The following is a 15,636-nucleotide window of genomic DNA, read 5'->3' as shown; positions in this document are numbered from 1 at the left end:
GGTCAGAGTCCTGACACGGCTTTATGTATCTGCAACCCCCTCCACTGCTCTCTCGTCCTGGCAGACCACGCTCCCCACAAACCACAACAGGGAACGTCAGCTTCTGTCACTGCTCGGTCCTCTTATGACTGTAAGTTCTCGGCTGGACTTCCTAATGTTGCTGCTGAGGGCCTCAAATTTCCCCTAACTGTTTTCCCTGTCTGGGCACTCTTACCCCTCTGTGACCCACTCCTATCCTTCAGCACAGTTCACTTTCCTCATGCTGACTTATTATCACGCACTTCCTCTAGGTGCGCTGGGTGTTATGCAGAAGAAACACTCTCTATAGGTCACTTGGAGCAGCACAAAATTCCTGACAGTCCCTTTCCGAAATAAAATATATATGCAAATAAGTCTGCACATACACATTTCAGCAACTGCTGTTTTCCCAAAGCGTATCCTCTGATTCCTCAATTTCTTCCCCCTCGAGGGAGTCAGTAAAAGTGGGAGGCTGAAGAAGAGGTATTTCTTTGCTGCTAAACTTCATCACAAATTTACTTCTTTCTTGCTCTTTTATAGGAAAGGCTAACTAGAATCGCTAATCATCATGTTAACATTTGCATCAAAGGAAGAGTTTAAAGTAATAAGCAATAAAAACATAAATGAACATTTTATTTCTAAGTGAGTTTCCCCATTGAGTTTTCTGAATTGTTCATTTCCAGAGTCAAATGCCACCCTGTGTTTCACAGTCTTACAATGAGAAACGGCAGATAGGAAAAGGATTGGCACACGCTGTAAATGACTAACATACATTATAAGACTATGCTGAAGATTTAAAGTTAATAGTAGAGGTTTCCAAGTGGTTTTATGTTCAGTATGCAAACCCTAGTTCTATAATTTGAGAGTAAGTAACTACTCATTCTGAACGGTGTTTTACAGAGTCCATCTCAAATATAATTCCACCGAAATTTGCTGTATTTAAATTGCCTTAACACTGTGAATTGTGTTCACTTGAGGAAAGCACGTGAGGAGTTTAAAGTATAATGATTTTCTAAAAATACCAATGATTTGCACATTCTTTTCTATCTCAAAGCAATTGGATTTATTACATATTTTTATCCCCTTGTCAGGCATGGAGAAAGTGGTTAGCAAGAACTCTCAAGTCCTATTGTGCTTTTAAAATAAAACGATCAGACCAAAATCTAAATTTATAATTTGGACGACACTGCGTGTGTCCTCAGTGAGACAATGACACGCATTCTTCCTATAAGCCGAGGATCACTTGATATTCTCTGCCTTTGCTCATCAGCTTGCATTTCAGCTTTTCAGCAAATGCAACTGTGGCAAACATCCTTAGAGAACAGAATCCATTCCGCAAGCCTGAGTATGTTCATTACCTGTCCATCACTATTACAGCAGCTCCGCACCTGGCCATTTGATCAACAGCACAAAGTCTCGCTCACGTATCCCATCACAAATCTTGTTAAATCGTTTCTAAAGGTGACCACACACAATGGAAGAGAAAAGAGAAGGATACACGTATTTCCCAGTAAATAGTCTGAATTGTACTCCTGTAAAAATACAAAAACACCTTTGTCTTTTTTTTTTTTACATCTTTACTGGAGTATAATTGCTTTACAATGGTGTGTTAGTTTCTGCTTTATAACAAAGTAAATCAGTTATACATATACATATGTTCCCATATCTCTTCCCTCTTGCGTCTCCCTCCCACCCTCCCTATCTCACCCCTCTAGGTGGTCACAAAGCACTGAGCTGATATCCCTGTGCTATGCGGCTGCTTCCCACTAGCTATCTATTTTACGTTTGGTAGTGTATATATGTCCATGCCACTCCCTCGCTTTGTCACAGCTTACCCTTCCCCCTCCCCATATCCTCAAGTCCATTCTCTAGTAGGTCTGCGTCTTTATTCCTGCCTTACCCCTAGGTTCTTCATGACATTTTCTTTTTCTTAGATTCCATATATATGTGTTAGCATACGGTATTTGTCTTTCTCTTTCTGACTTACTTCACTCTGTATGACAGACTCTAGGTCCATCCATCTCACTACAAATAACTCAATTTCGTTTCTTTTTATGGCTGAGTAATATTCCATTGTATATATGTGCCACATCTTCTTTATCCATTCATCTGTCGATGGACACTTAGGTTGCTTCCATGTCCTGGCTATTGTAAATAGAGCTGCAGTGAACACTGTGGTACATGACTCTTTTTGAATTATGGTCTTCTCAGGGTATATGCCCAGTAGTGGGATTGCTGGGTCACCTTTGTCTTTAAATGCTGAGGAAGCTCCGTAGGTTCTTTACGCAGCATGGCTCACAAAAACGTATAACGGAAGCACCACTGTTAACTGAATCTAAAAGGTGAATCAACATAGCTTAGCCATTTGTGAAAAGATAATGTTCCGGTAGAGTCTTTTCCTATAAATTTGGGGGTTTCTTTAGATTCTATAAAAGAGGGATAATAATAACTCTTTCACAGTATGCAAAATATTTAATTACAAATATGATGTGGGCTCTAACCCACGAGAAGGGGCAGTGACAACTCATTCTGGCCGTGGACCACAGCAAGCCACACCAAGGGGCATCAACCAGCCTTGCCTGGCTCACAGGGCTGGGGGGATTAGGAGAGTAAAAAGCAGTGCCCTGGGCTTCCCTGGTGGCACGGTGGTTGAGAGTCCGCCTGCCGATGCAGGGGACACAGGTTCGTGCCCCGGTCCGGGAAGATCCCACATGCCGCGGAGCGGCTGGGCCCGTGAGCCGTGGCCGCTGAGCCTGCGCATCCGGAGCCTGTGCTCCGCAGCGGGAGGGGCCACAACAGTGAGAGGCCCGCGTACTGGAAAAGAAAAAAAAAAAAAAAGCAGTGCCCTTAGCAGAGTCAGGCATACAGGATACGCCCAGAAAATGTCAGCATTTTCCAAATCAGGTCTGCTGCACAGCAGTGCTTTAATAAAACTGTATACATAGTTCTGGAGCGCTTCCTGTAAATATTAAACATACTACATATCAAATAGTGACACACAATTATCTGTAAAAATGGGTGTGAAAACCTCAGTGACTGATTCTTCATTCACGATCCAAAGGTAGGAATGGATAGAAAGTTCCACTCGAGGCACCAACCATAGTCAGAGAGGCAGGGAGAAGCAGAAAAATCGATAGTCGTGAAGGCTTCCAGAGCCACAGGTCACTCACAACAAACAGGGAAAGTGGGCGGAGAACTTAGCTTCCACAACTATAAGGTCCATCTTTAAACACTAAGGAGTTAGCAGAACAGAACTGGATAAAATTTAACAAATGTAACTTGCTCACATTCAACGTGGCTTTACACTAAGAAGAAATTCTTGGGAGAATGGAAATATCCAATTCATTAAATGATTCTTCATCGAGTATCTCCCCAAACCAAATCGTCCTGATATGCTGAAATTCCACTTGATTTTCAGGGATTTAGAGTGAATGTTTTCAGGAACACACGTATCTGTTATACAGAGCACATGTCCACAGTCTCATTTTCCAAAAGGAAATGTCAGGACCTGTGGCTGTCCCAGTTGCTATGGAGACAAGAAAGCTCTTAGATGAAGTTCAGAGTCCAGAGCTCGGGGGATGCACAGCCAGCAGCTGCAGGAGTTAGAACCTTGCTGCCGTGTGGATTCTGCAGACCAGAGACCGCAAAGAAGGCATGGAGAGGAGGGCAGGGTGGAGACAGGACTCTTTGTTTTCTACTGAAAATAGAGGGAAAGAAAAACAAGCAATGGGGGGATGGTTGATCTGAATGCAATTACAGTACTGAACGAATCCACCATTGCCCACAGTATTTTAGACGATATCAACCGACTAGGAAATTAATTCTAGCATGACTTTAGTCAAAGAACATGATGCGATGAATTCACACAATCTGAATAATTGCCGCTATCAGCTGAAATAACAGCAGGAAGATGAGGAAATAGGTCAGCTATTCTAGGAGATAAATGTGTATTCCTCCACGTCTTCTGCATAACTTGTAAAAACAGGCAGTAGCATTTTTCTAATTGTTTTGAAGCCTTTCTTCCGAGGTTATGTATCTGAAATTCGAGGGCTGACTGAGGATAGTGCCCCATGACCAACTACTTCCCACAGCAAAAGGACTGACACTTCAGAGCTTTCTTCTCTCCATGATTATTTAACATTCTAGAGAACAGATGCATGGGTAGAAGTGGACCCTTTAAAAGAGCTTATGATGATGGCAGACTTTCTGCCGACACTAAGAGAAATTTTGAAAAATCAACTGTAAAATGATTTATTAAGTCACTCTCTAGTTATTTAGTATTTGGCACTGAGAGTCCAGGATCGAAACCACAGAGTGTGTACCAGAAAGCTTTGTTTTGTTGTTGGTTAGTTTGGGGTTTTGTCTTTTGCCTAGAGAAATGATGAACTGATGGGGAGACATGTTGTCATATGCGTTAGGCATTTTTTTCAAATCTTCGTTTGAGGAAATCAAAGCCAAACAAATGCCCTTCCAAGTGTGAGGTCATAGTTGAATGAGTATTGGTTGGCTAATGGCCTAGGCATTAAGTCATTCCTGGGAACCATACTGCTTCAGGGCCCTGTTTGCGGGTAGAAAGCACGGTACAGCATGGCCCCTACAATTCATCCTGTCTCAAGTTAGATAAGGAGTCTACACATGCAAAGCAGTGACATCCTGATGATACGGCCCTACCTCAGTACCTTCCCCTCTAGTTAATGCTGAATTATGTACTTTGGTCTCTTTATACTTTCTCCTAGTTACTAAGCACCCCTAATCTCCTAGCACTAAAATAGACGTTAGGAAAGAGGGAATAAAAAATAAACCATGGGGCTTCCCTGGTGGCACAGTGGTTGAGAATCTGCCTGCTAATGCAGGGGACACGGGTTCGAGCCCTGGTCTGGGAAGATCCCACATGCCGCGGAGCAACTAGGCCCGTGAGCCACAACTACTGAGCCTGCGCATCCAGAGCCTGTGTTCCACAACAAGAGAGGCCACGATAGTGAGAGGCCCGCGCACCACGATGAAGAGTGGCCCCCGCTTGCCACAGCTAGAGAAAGCCCTCGCACAGAAACGAAGACCCAACCCAGCCATAAATACATAAATTAAGAAAAAAAAAAAGAGTAAATCCTATTTAAAAAATAAAAAATAAACCAGTTCCCTTGTCTCAGAGAGCCAAGAATAAAATTGGGTTTGTGTTGGTAAAATGGGCATTTGCGAAGAAATTCCCTTTCCTGATTCTAGCAGTGGAAATGCCTTGGAATCACAGAATATTAGAACTGAGAAAAGATCTCAGAGGCCAAAAGCACCAAACCTTCTTGTTGCATAGATGACAGAATTCAAAGTCAGGGAATGTAAATAATTTTCTCTACTACTGCTGTTGTCTAAACAGCAATGCAAGCTGCCTTCGTATAGTAGAAGAAAGACCTGCTTTTCACGTGCTCGAAAGCTAACTGCCTATTCATGATGAAAGGGTATTCCATCAGCAACCTCCCCCTGTCCTGCTTTGGAGCAAGAGTTCTGCTCCTCAGGACTTAGTAAAAGTTGAACATAGAAGGGGGAACCTAAATAAAGTTCCTCACAGTTATTAGTAAGCAAACACCTGTTGAAAAGACTGACGACTAGTTCACGTGAATTAGAAATAACGGACAATTACAGTTATTTATGGCCTCCTACTTCATGTTCACACTACTAATTAATTACACTAATTAATTTACACTAATTAAAAACTTGTTTCCAATATAATTCTTAACTTAATGGCTTCACTGCAACACTTTGGTTAAACTAAATCAAGAATTTTCATCACTCACCCAGGAGGACAATGTATATTGCATTCCAGTCATATGCTCTTATTATACTACTACTTTCCATTTATTGAGAAAGCATCCTAGGCAATGTATTGTGTGAGTAGCTCTATTTACTTTATTTCTCACTCTTACTGCTATTCTAAAAGGTAAGAATTATTATCTCCATTTTTTAGATGCATGATTTTATCTTCAGAGGGATTAAGCAATTGAGCTGAGATCACAGTGTGAGGGCACAGTCAAACCCAGAGCCCTCGAGCTCCAAAGCCAGATTCTCAACTATGCATCACAGCTTCCATAACTTGTCAGTTCTTCCCCAATCCGAGAAAATTAATTGTTCACTTATTTTTAAAAGATTACCCATGTCATCAGAATGGAAAGATAATTAGATTATAATGCACATTCTACAAACGTCAATGAATAATTAAGACTTTCTAAGACAGCTAGAAATTGGAAGCTGACCTCCTGTACAGCCTGAAAATAGTTCCAGGTTATCTCGTTGAAAAGGAAAATTGGCAGTTGATCGTCACGGAACGTCTGGAGTAATTTCAAATCAGCCACACAGAGGAATAAGAAACAAAAGCCTCTGTAAATAGGCAAATATTAAGTATATTCCAGGGCAAGACTCAGACTATGAAATTACCAGAACACAAAGGCAGAACAAACACTGAGACCTTTCCCTCAGCCAGACTGAACAACGATTTTCAAAAGAGATAGCCAGAGCTATGATGTGACATTTTGACATCAACTCAAGAGGGTCCCTCCTTTCAAACACCAGATGTTCTCTTTATTTCATCTTCTGTTCAACCTTGATTTTTTATTCCTGGGAAGACTGCATAGTCAGCTTCAAACCCATCCCCTTTGGGTTCTGCCTAATTCCTTCAGCAGAAAACACATCAAAAAATACTATCGCTGATGAACAACATAATCAACATGTGCACACTGACAGATGAATGAATGCACGCAGGGTCACACAGCTATGAGGTCACAGGGCAGGATGGGAACTGGGATGTGCTACATTTAACACTTACCCAGTCATCTCCCTTTTAAATTATCATGGACAAAACCAAATAGCTATTATACCCCTTCATCCACATTCTTCTCCCTGGGTGGGGCTGGGCTGGGAAGACACCACAGATTTAGCAGGCGTCAGCAAACCATGGCCCATGGGCCAAATCTGGCCCACCACCTGTTTTTGTAAATAAAGTTTTATTGGAACACAGCCACAGTCACTCGTTCACATACCACAGATGCGGCTGCCTTCAGAGTTGAGTCGTTGTGACAGAGACTATATGGCCCACAAACTGAAAATATGTACTACCTGGCCTTTTACAGAAAAAAAAAAGTGCCAATCCCTTGTTAGGACATGGAAAGAAAAGACCTTGGTCCAAAAAAGTTCAAATGTGAATCACCAGAAATCTAAGTTCATAAACACAGAGATGAAAACAAGAGAGAGCAGTGCTGGGAAAATGGCAGGAGTTTTCTACCACCCTCCCCAGAAGGAACACCAATTTTGACCACCACCCACAGAGGACAGTACCTTTGTGGAAGTCCAGGAGTCCAGCAGAGAAGTTCCAGCACAGCCCTGGAGAGAAAAAAATCTGAGGTTAGACACAATGAAGAGGGTGAGAGGAACAGTTTGATTTTCCCACATCATCCCCTCCCCAAGGCAGCACAGCTCAGTGCCCAGGAGAGAAACCTCAGCATGATTTCTCCTGGGGCAGAGAGAGACTGCGAATGAGCACCTGGCCTCCCCTGGTGTGCAGGACACTGCCAGAGAGACTCAGCTCTTTCCTGCCCCATCTAGAAAACTGAGAGGAGTTGCATGACTTGGGGGAGGGGAGGGGTGGAGAGGACAACAGCCACAGGCTCTCAGAGGATGACACAGGGACGCAGATCCTACGAACTGCTTCACGGACTCCATCAGGAAGCTGATCCCCGCAGCTGGCCCCTGGGCACCCCTAACACTCTGTACACCTCACCCACACACCCTCACACCGTGGCTAGCTTCCACACGAGCGCGAGCCGGCCTGAGTCTGCGGGATTGGGAAAAAGCACGTGACCGTGAGCATTCAGCACTACCCTAGGAGAAGACAAGGGAGGCTGTCAGCACTCAGTCTGGCTTCACGGGATCAAGAGAAGACATACAGCCTCAAGAATCCCGCCCCCAAGAGGGAACAGGAAGTGTGAGCAGCTGTATCCACAGAAAAGGTCTGAGAAAGCCCCAGAAGCCCTAGCAGGGCTGACAGAAGGTACTCCTCTTCCAAAGCCAATCAGTGAAGAGTGGAGGAGGTGACTGCTCCTTCAGAAATGAAGACAGCAACGCAGGACTTCAAGGAACAAGAAGGATCAGGGAACCACGACCACCAAAGAACACAGTAATTTTCCCGAAACCAACTCCAAGGAAATGGAGATCTGTGATTTGCCCAATAAGGAATTCAAAATAGTTGTTTTAAGGAAGCTTGGGGAACTACAAGAAAACACAGAAAACCAGGAAAACAACATACACACAGAACAAGAAATTCAACACAGGGGTAGAAATCATAAGAAAGAACCAAACAGAAATTCTGGGGCTGAAAAATACAATGAATGAAATGAAAAATGCAAATGGACAACTCGCTCATGCAGAAGCATTTGAACACCAAGAAGGAAAAGCCTGTATTTTGAAGGCACTGCCTTTCACGGGAAGGCAGCTTTCCACATCCACTAATTGGGTTTACATTGGCATAGCTACTCTCTGGAAACAGAGACAATAATCATGTGAAATAGAGCAATGAGGAGTGGAAATACCAACCACATTCCTGACTAACGTTTGTGGTACAACTGTTCCCTTGGGTACAAAGCGAAATGGCTTGCATCCACAACCAATTCACACACATATATTTGTAATATACCTGTATTTGTACGTGCGTGTGTGTCTATGCTTAAAATATTTGTTTCAACTACTCTTGTACGTATATATACATTCCAATAAAGACAAGATCATTTGCATATGGAATGAATTTGGAAAGAATATGGTTTAGTTATGCCATTACTAAATACCTGTTGATTCGTTCAACCAGTACATCCAACAAATACTGCATGTCAGGCATGATTACAGGGTCCATGAATGCCCTGGGGGGAAGAAACAGACAAAAGTGTCTCCTTTTTTTTTTTTTTTTTATTAGTTTACATCCTAGTAGGGATGGAGGAGAAACTGACAACAAGCCAGATTATATTATCTACTGCTGTGGAACACAAGCTTAGTGGCTTAAAATAACACATATTTATAACCTCACGTTCGTGTGGGCCAGGAGTCGGAGCATGGCTTAACTGCATCCTCTGATTCAGGGAGTCCCACAGGGCTGTGATTTCATCTGAGAGCCTCATCTGAAGGCTCAGCTGGGGAAGAACGTGCTCACGTGGTTGTCGGTAGAACTGAACTGCCTGAGGATTCTTGGATCTAGTGTCTTGGTTACTTGCTGCTATTGACAGAAGGTCCCCTTTAGCTCCTTGTCACGTGGGCCTCTGCAACAGGGCAGCTTGCTTTATCAAAGTCAGCAAGGGAAGATCTTCTAACAAGACAGAGTCACCATCTCTTGTAAGCTGACCATAGACGCGACACCCCGTCACGTGTGCTGAATGTTCTTCTAGAACTGAGTCATAGCCTACACTGAAAAGGATGGGAGCACACAAGGCTATGCCTCTCAGGAGGCAGGGACCATGAGGAGCCATCGTTTTGTTAACATCTTTATGGAATGCAATTGCTTTACAGTGGTGCGTTAGCTTCTGCTGTGTAACAGAGTGAATCAGCTACACGTACACATATATCCCCATACCTCTTCCCTCTTGCGTCTCCCTCCCTCCCTCCCTATCCCACCCCTCTAGGTGGTCACAAAGCACTGAGCTGATCTCCCTGTGCTATGCGGCTGCTTCCCACTAGCTATCTATTCTACATTTGATAGTGTTTATAAGTCCATGCTACTCTCTCATTGTGTTCACGCAGCCAACCCCAGTCCTCTCCCGGCGCTCTGACCGAAGCCCGAGCCTCCGCTCCCAGCCCCGCCCGCCCCGGCGGGGGAGCAGACAAGCCTCTCGGGCTGGTGAGTGCCGGTCAGCACCGATCCTCTGTGCGGGAATCTCCCCGCTTTGCCCTCCGCACCCCTGTTGCTGCGCTCTCCTCCGTGGCTCTGAAACTCCCCTCTTCCGCCACCCACAGTCTCCACCCGCGAAGGGGCTTCCTAGTGTGTGGAAACCTTTCCTCCTTCACGGCTCCCTCCCACCGGTGCAGGTTACATCCCTATTCTTTTGTCTCTGTTTTTTCTTTTTTCTTTTACCCTACCAGGTACGTGGGGAGTTTCTTGCGTTTTGGGAGGTCTGAGGTCTTCTGCCGGTGTTCAGTAGGTGTTCTGTAGGAGTTGTTCCACATGTAGATGTATTTCTGATGTATTTGTGGGGAGGAAGGTGATATCCACGTCTTACTCTTCTGCCATCTTGAAGGTCTCCAACACATGAACCTTTTTTTTTTTTTTTTTTTTTTGTGGCTGCATTGGGTCTTTGTTGCTGTGCGCAGGCTTTCTCTAGTTGTGGCGAGCAGGGGCTACTCTTTGTTGCAGTGCGTGGGCTTCTCACTGCGGTGGCTTCTCTCATTGTGGAGCACGGGCTCTAGGCACACGGGCTTCAGTAGTTGCGGCACACGGGCTCAGTAGTTGCGGCTTGCGGGCTCTAGAGCGCAGGCTCAGTAGTTGCGGCGCACAGGCTTAGTTGCTCCACAGCATGCGGGATCGTCCCGGACCAGGGCTCGAACCCGTGTCCCCTGCATTAGCAGGAGGATTCTAATCCACTGTGCCACCAGGGAAGTCCCCAGGAGCCATCTTTAAAGCCGGCTTACCACAGTGGGGGAGAACACATAGGGCCTGGTGGGCCACTGGGAGGAAATGGATTTTACTAGGATGTAGAAATTGATGTTACATCAATGTATGAGATGCAGCTCGGGATCCATTGAGTTGTGATGTATACTGACCAAGTGTCTACTTCACCACCACCCACCTTGTTCCCATGAGACCTCACAACTTCCCTGTCTGGTAGACAAGGACTGTGGTATTAATTTTTCAGCATCCTGCGCACAACCTGTCCTGATGCCACAGGCTCTTTCCCAGTCACTCATAATCTCTCCCTGTGTCATTCCTTCCTGTATATTTTCTCCCCACCTATCTCTTTCCTGCTGAGAACCACCTCTTGCATTAATCATGGCCCTCTCTTCCTCTTTTGGCCAACAGTATCACTACCAGACTATCAACACCATTAAATTATTTAACCTCTTGATAAGTGAATCTTTCATCCAATTCAGAATAGGGGACACAGCTACAACTAAATTAAATTGCAAGGTTATCCTCTGACGTTTGATGCATGTGTTGAGAATATCTGTAGTGGAACAGCAGTGTCCATGAATACTATTTAACCGTTAGCTACACTTGGTCAAATCACTGTTTTGCTATGGGCCGTGCCAGGTCTTTACAGAGTCCCAGACACTCTCTCTCTACCTCGCTTCTCTTTTCTCACCCCCTTTATACTGAAGTTCATGCCTTTCTCTATTACTTGTCACTTGATCTCCCCCAGAAAGCTGGGTCCTTTGGCTAATAATTGTCACTGTTACCATAAGTTTTCTCTATGAATTGATGCTTTTTCCATCCAATCTGTCTTTCAAAAGCCCTGCCAGAGATCCCTTGCTGCCTGACCTCCATATCCAGACAGTTTCTTCTTTGCTGGCATGTGAATAAACTAATAATTGCAAACTTATGGAAAAGTGCTCCATTTCTGTGCGGAGATCATATGAGAGTGATCAAGGATAACATCACAACAGTACAAATTTTACAATACGGCTAGCTCGGAAAGGAGCATCTTTAAATATTTAAACAAATGAGAGGTGACACCTTAGTTTCCTGAAGTACTTTCAAGCCATTTGACCCTATTGACCATAAGGCAACATTTTTTGAAGCAGAAGCAGAGAGTTGCTATGATGTACTTTCTTTCACAGGAGTTTTGTTGTCGATATTTTTGGGGGGAAAAACATGCTCTCAGAAATTGCTAAAAACACCTTCCCAATACTTCTTCCTCTCCTCGTGATCAAAACAGGTATGACAAAGTCTACACTTGCCAGAAAAAAGGACAATATTTTCCCTCAGGTTTTGAAACCCCTTGAAAACCTCTGTAACCTGCTGCTTTGTTTTTAAAGTAATAAAAGCTAAATTGGGGCTTAGAGAAAAATGAAGCATTCAACACAACTGAAGGAATTCCATAGCAATGCTGCACAGATTTTCCAAATGCTCAACTGTTTCCCCTGGTGTAAATATAGCCTTTATCACAAAATTGAACAAACATTTTTCTAAATTTGTCTCTCAGGAGCAAGCCTTCTCTGAACATCATGGAACATTTTATCCTCCAAAGATAGGCTGAAAGCTCTAAATTACTCACTATAGGGCTTAACCAAAGCAGCTCATCGTTAGTTAATTGAAGATAATATGGCCTTGTTCCCTGATGCAGATATATTAAAACTGCTGGTTATTTCTGTAGTTAATCTCTTCTGCAAAAAAACCCTCAGTCATAAAATTTTTGTTCTTATGGTAAGAAATGAGATAGCATGAAATAAATATTCGATTTGGAGCTAAGAGGATGCAGAATACTAAAGAGGAGAGGACTATATTTCTGAAAAACTTGCAAAATGTCAACTCTCCCAAATGGTATGCAACCCAGTCATCTCAAAGAAAACTATTTCCATTAGGGCCGTGGCTAGGGTGAGACAAGTGCTTAGGGTGCAAAATTTCAAGGGGTGCCCCACTTGCCTCACCCTAGTCCTGGGCCCAGTTGGACATCTGAGCTATACTCCCTGAAATTGCCTCTTACCTAATTTTGAATCAGCCATTTAACTGCTCCCTTGTTCTTGGACTGCTATACTCCTATTTATTTTGCTCCTTGGATCTTTTATTCAATCCATTACAACTACAACACAGACAGTGGGTTCCTATAGATAATGGACTGCCTGGGGGCACAAACAACGACCCTGAAGCTGTGGCTACTGTTGTAAAGGGTTTACACTCCAGTAGGGAAGAGAGCACGCAGATTTCTTCTTCCTAAGGAAAGCCTTGCTTGGACCATCCTCCGCCCTTCAGACCTGGGTCCTAACTCCTCATGACCTACATTGCCAGATGACAGCACATCCCCTGCTGTTCACTTTCCAGCCCATGACAAGCACTCTTCTTCACGTGTAACTTGAATGAAAGCCCTGTGAAACCATGTGAGATCTCCTAACTCACTGCAAACCCAGAACTTTAAGCATCCTTGAATGTCACTGACCTGAGGCTCTCCAGGTAATTGAACACCCCTTCTTTCTCGAGCATTCCTCCTTTGTCATGATGGCTTTGCCTCCAATATTTCTGATCCCTCTCCAGCTACTTCAATAGCATCTCTTTTTTTTTAACCTAAATGTTGACACTGTTTATAATCAAAACTGCCTTCTCTTGCTGCTGTGTGTAACCTCCCTGATCAATACCAGCACTTGCAAGAGTCTGCTTCCTACGCATACACCGCTGACCACAATCTGTATCCACCGCCAAACCCTTTCCGCTGGGAACCATGTCTTTTTATCTCTTCGGATACATTTATTAAATTACTAAGTTCCTAGGAATCCTAAGTGCCTAGATGAACCAGATGACCTCAGGCTGCAACCTAGTGGAGGATGCTGACCAGCTTGGGAAGAGGAACAACACAACATGTGTTAGAGTTAAAGCGTAAATCTGGTGCTCTAGGGCGATGCTGCTCAGACTTCAGCGCGTAACCGAAACACCTGGGCATCTTGTTAAAATGAAGATTCTGATTCGGAAAGACTGGGCTCTTTACAGGGTCTGAAGAGTCTGCATCTCTACCAGCCCCTCAGGTGGTGATGCTGCTGTTGGTCTACGGAGCACACGTCGCAGAGCCGAGTTCTGGGAGGCTTCACAGACCCTAACTTCGTCCGTGAAGTCAAGGAAGTGATGCTACGTCTTGAGGACAGGCTGAATTTGCCAGGGGACCACATGGGAAAAGACAGTCTGGGAGGAGGAAAGAGCAGGGTGAAAAGGGCAGACATGTGAGAACATGGCGATGTGGGAAAACTCTGCTTGGAGCCCACGGCAGTGGAGGCGGGAGAGCCGTGTGGGTGGAGTGGGCTGTGGAGGAGGTGGACCTAGAGGGAATTAGAAACCAGGTGATGCACGTCCTCGATGGGGAGACACGCAGAATGAGAGGATGGGCACAAGTGGAGAGAGGACCACTGCACATCAACCAACGACACTCATCTGTCCTGAGCACCCTGAGGGTCACAGGCCATCTGTCTCCAGTGTCTAGGTCCCTCCCCACAGGCAGTGCTTGGCCATGCCTGGTTCCCCAAGTGGCCCCTGAAAGCATGGCTACTGCGTCTGGGGCTCCTTTTTGTCCCTGGGTGAAGTTTTCTTAAACCTCCAACTTGCTCACGACAATTATTCCAGTGATTAAAGATTAGTGTGATATGTTCCCAAATAGTGGGGATTGAAAACAAATCACCAAAACATCATACAAACTCACCCCAAACAAGTAACCTCTGCTAGTGAGTGAGTGAGTGAGTGAATGAATGAATAGCACAAGAAGATGCTTTGGGCAGGAATTCGGTACAGAAGAGTCAGTACTGTTTAAAGCAGTGCTCTCTAAAAGAAATATAATGCGAGGAACATATGCAATTTTAAGTTTCCTAGTAACCACGTTTAAAAGCCAAAAGAAACATGTGAAATGTATTTTAATAATACATTTTATTGAACCCAACATATCCAACATATTATCATTTGAACATGTAATCGATATAAGAGATTACTGGCAGGTAGTTTACACTGCTTTTTCACGAGGTCTTGGAAATCCTCACGTGTATTTCGCACTTAGGTCACATCTCAATTCAGACTCGTGCTTTTCCAAGCGCTCAGAAGCCCCGTATCGCTGGTGGCTAGACAGTACGGGTTTCAAGGGTGCACAGTCAACTCCTCCACCTGCATCTATTCCTCATTCACTCACTGTGCAGGCTTGGTCAGGTGACTTCACCCACATGCCTCATCTGACATGGAAACAGCTGGCCTAGATCCACGTTCCCCAAATGGTAAAGCTCAGAGCCGAAGACACGGTGCTTCAGACAAAGGCATGAGCGCTCCACCAGGCAGGGCTCTGGGGCCGGGGCTGGGAAGGGGTGCGCAAACGCTGAAGTCACCGCAGCCATCATCCTGGATGTTCCAGTCTCCAAGGAGCCTCCCACCCTCTAAAAGGAGGGGAAGCAAGACGCTTCAAGATTGCTGAGGCCACTCGGACTCAGCACTTGGCTGCAACTTGTGGGGCAGTTTTTGGTCTGGGGTTTTTTGTTTTATGGTTTTTAGGGTTTGGGGTTTTTTATGATTCCACAAATGGAAGCAAAAATAAAGCAATAGCTTGTGCATTATTCACCTGATTGGAACAGGCACGTTTACGGCGCTCAGATGGTACAGAAACAAGTCTATAAACCCGGAGCCTGCCTCTGCACTATTTAAAGCGAATTGAGCAACAATGATGTCTTTAAGCACCGTGAAATACAGGGGTGACACACCCAAAACTGCGTTACACTCAGGTCAGCTCCTCCACTTTACAGAATGACAGAGAAGAGTCCGCGCTTCCTTTCTTCTCTTTTTCAAAAGATCAGTGAAATTTACTCAACGGCTCAGTTTCTTAAGGAAATTCCGTTGTTACTTGTTTTGCTTGTTTTTAATGTTCCTTTTTAAGGTTGAGCAAATCTGTGAGCAAGTTGGCGGCCAGGGCTCCATGTTCAGTTGTG

At 44.5% G+C, this 15,636-nt stretch overlaps 1 long non-coding RNA gene across 4 annotated transcripts in view; it reads right to left on the bottom strand.

Annotated features, from left to right (window-relative positions):
• Positions 1-1,726: 1,726 nt before the first annotated feature.
• LOC137217625 (uncharacterized) overlaps positions 1,727-15,636 on the bottom strand; it is a 212,442-nt gene continuing 198,532 nt past the window's right edge. For 2 of the 4 annotated variants that reach the window (XR_010940152.1, XR_010940153.1), the window contains 2 exons: positions 7,339-7,383; positions 1,727-3,715 (listed from right to left, as the gene is read on the bottom strand). This is a non-coding gene — a long non-coding RNA (uncharacterized lncRNA). The remainder of the gene's footprint in view (positions 3,716-7,338; positions 7,384-15,636) is intronic. The other 2 variants (XR_010940151.1, XR_010940150.1) reach the window with 1 other exon arrangement.

Source organism: Pseudorca crassidens, chromosome X (assembly GCF_039906515.1).
Source record: "Pseudorca crassidens isolate mPseCra1 chromosome X, mPseCra1.hap1, whole genome shotgun sequence".
Classification (NCBI taxonomy): domain Eukaryota; kingdom Metazoa; phylum Chordata; class Mammalia; order Artiodactyla; family Delphinidae; genus Pseudorca; species Pseudorca crassidens.
This window is presented reverse-complemented; position numbering and strand designations above follow the sequence as displayed.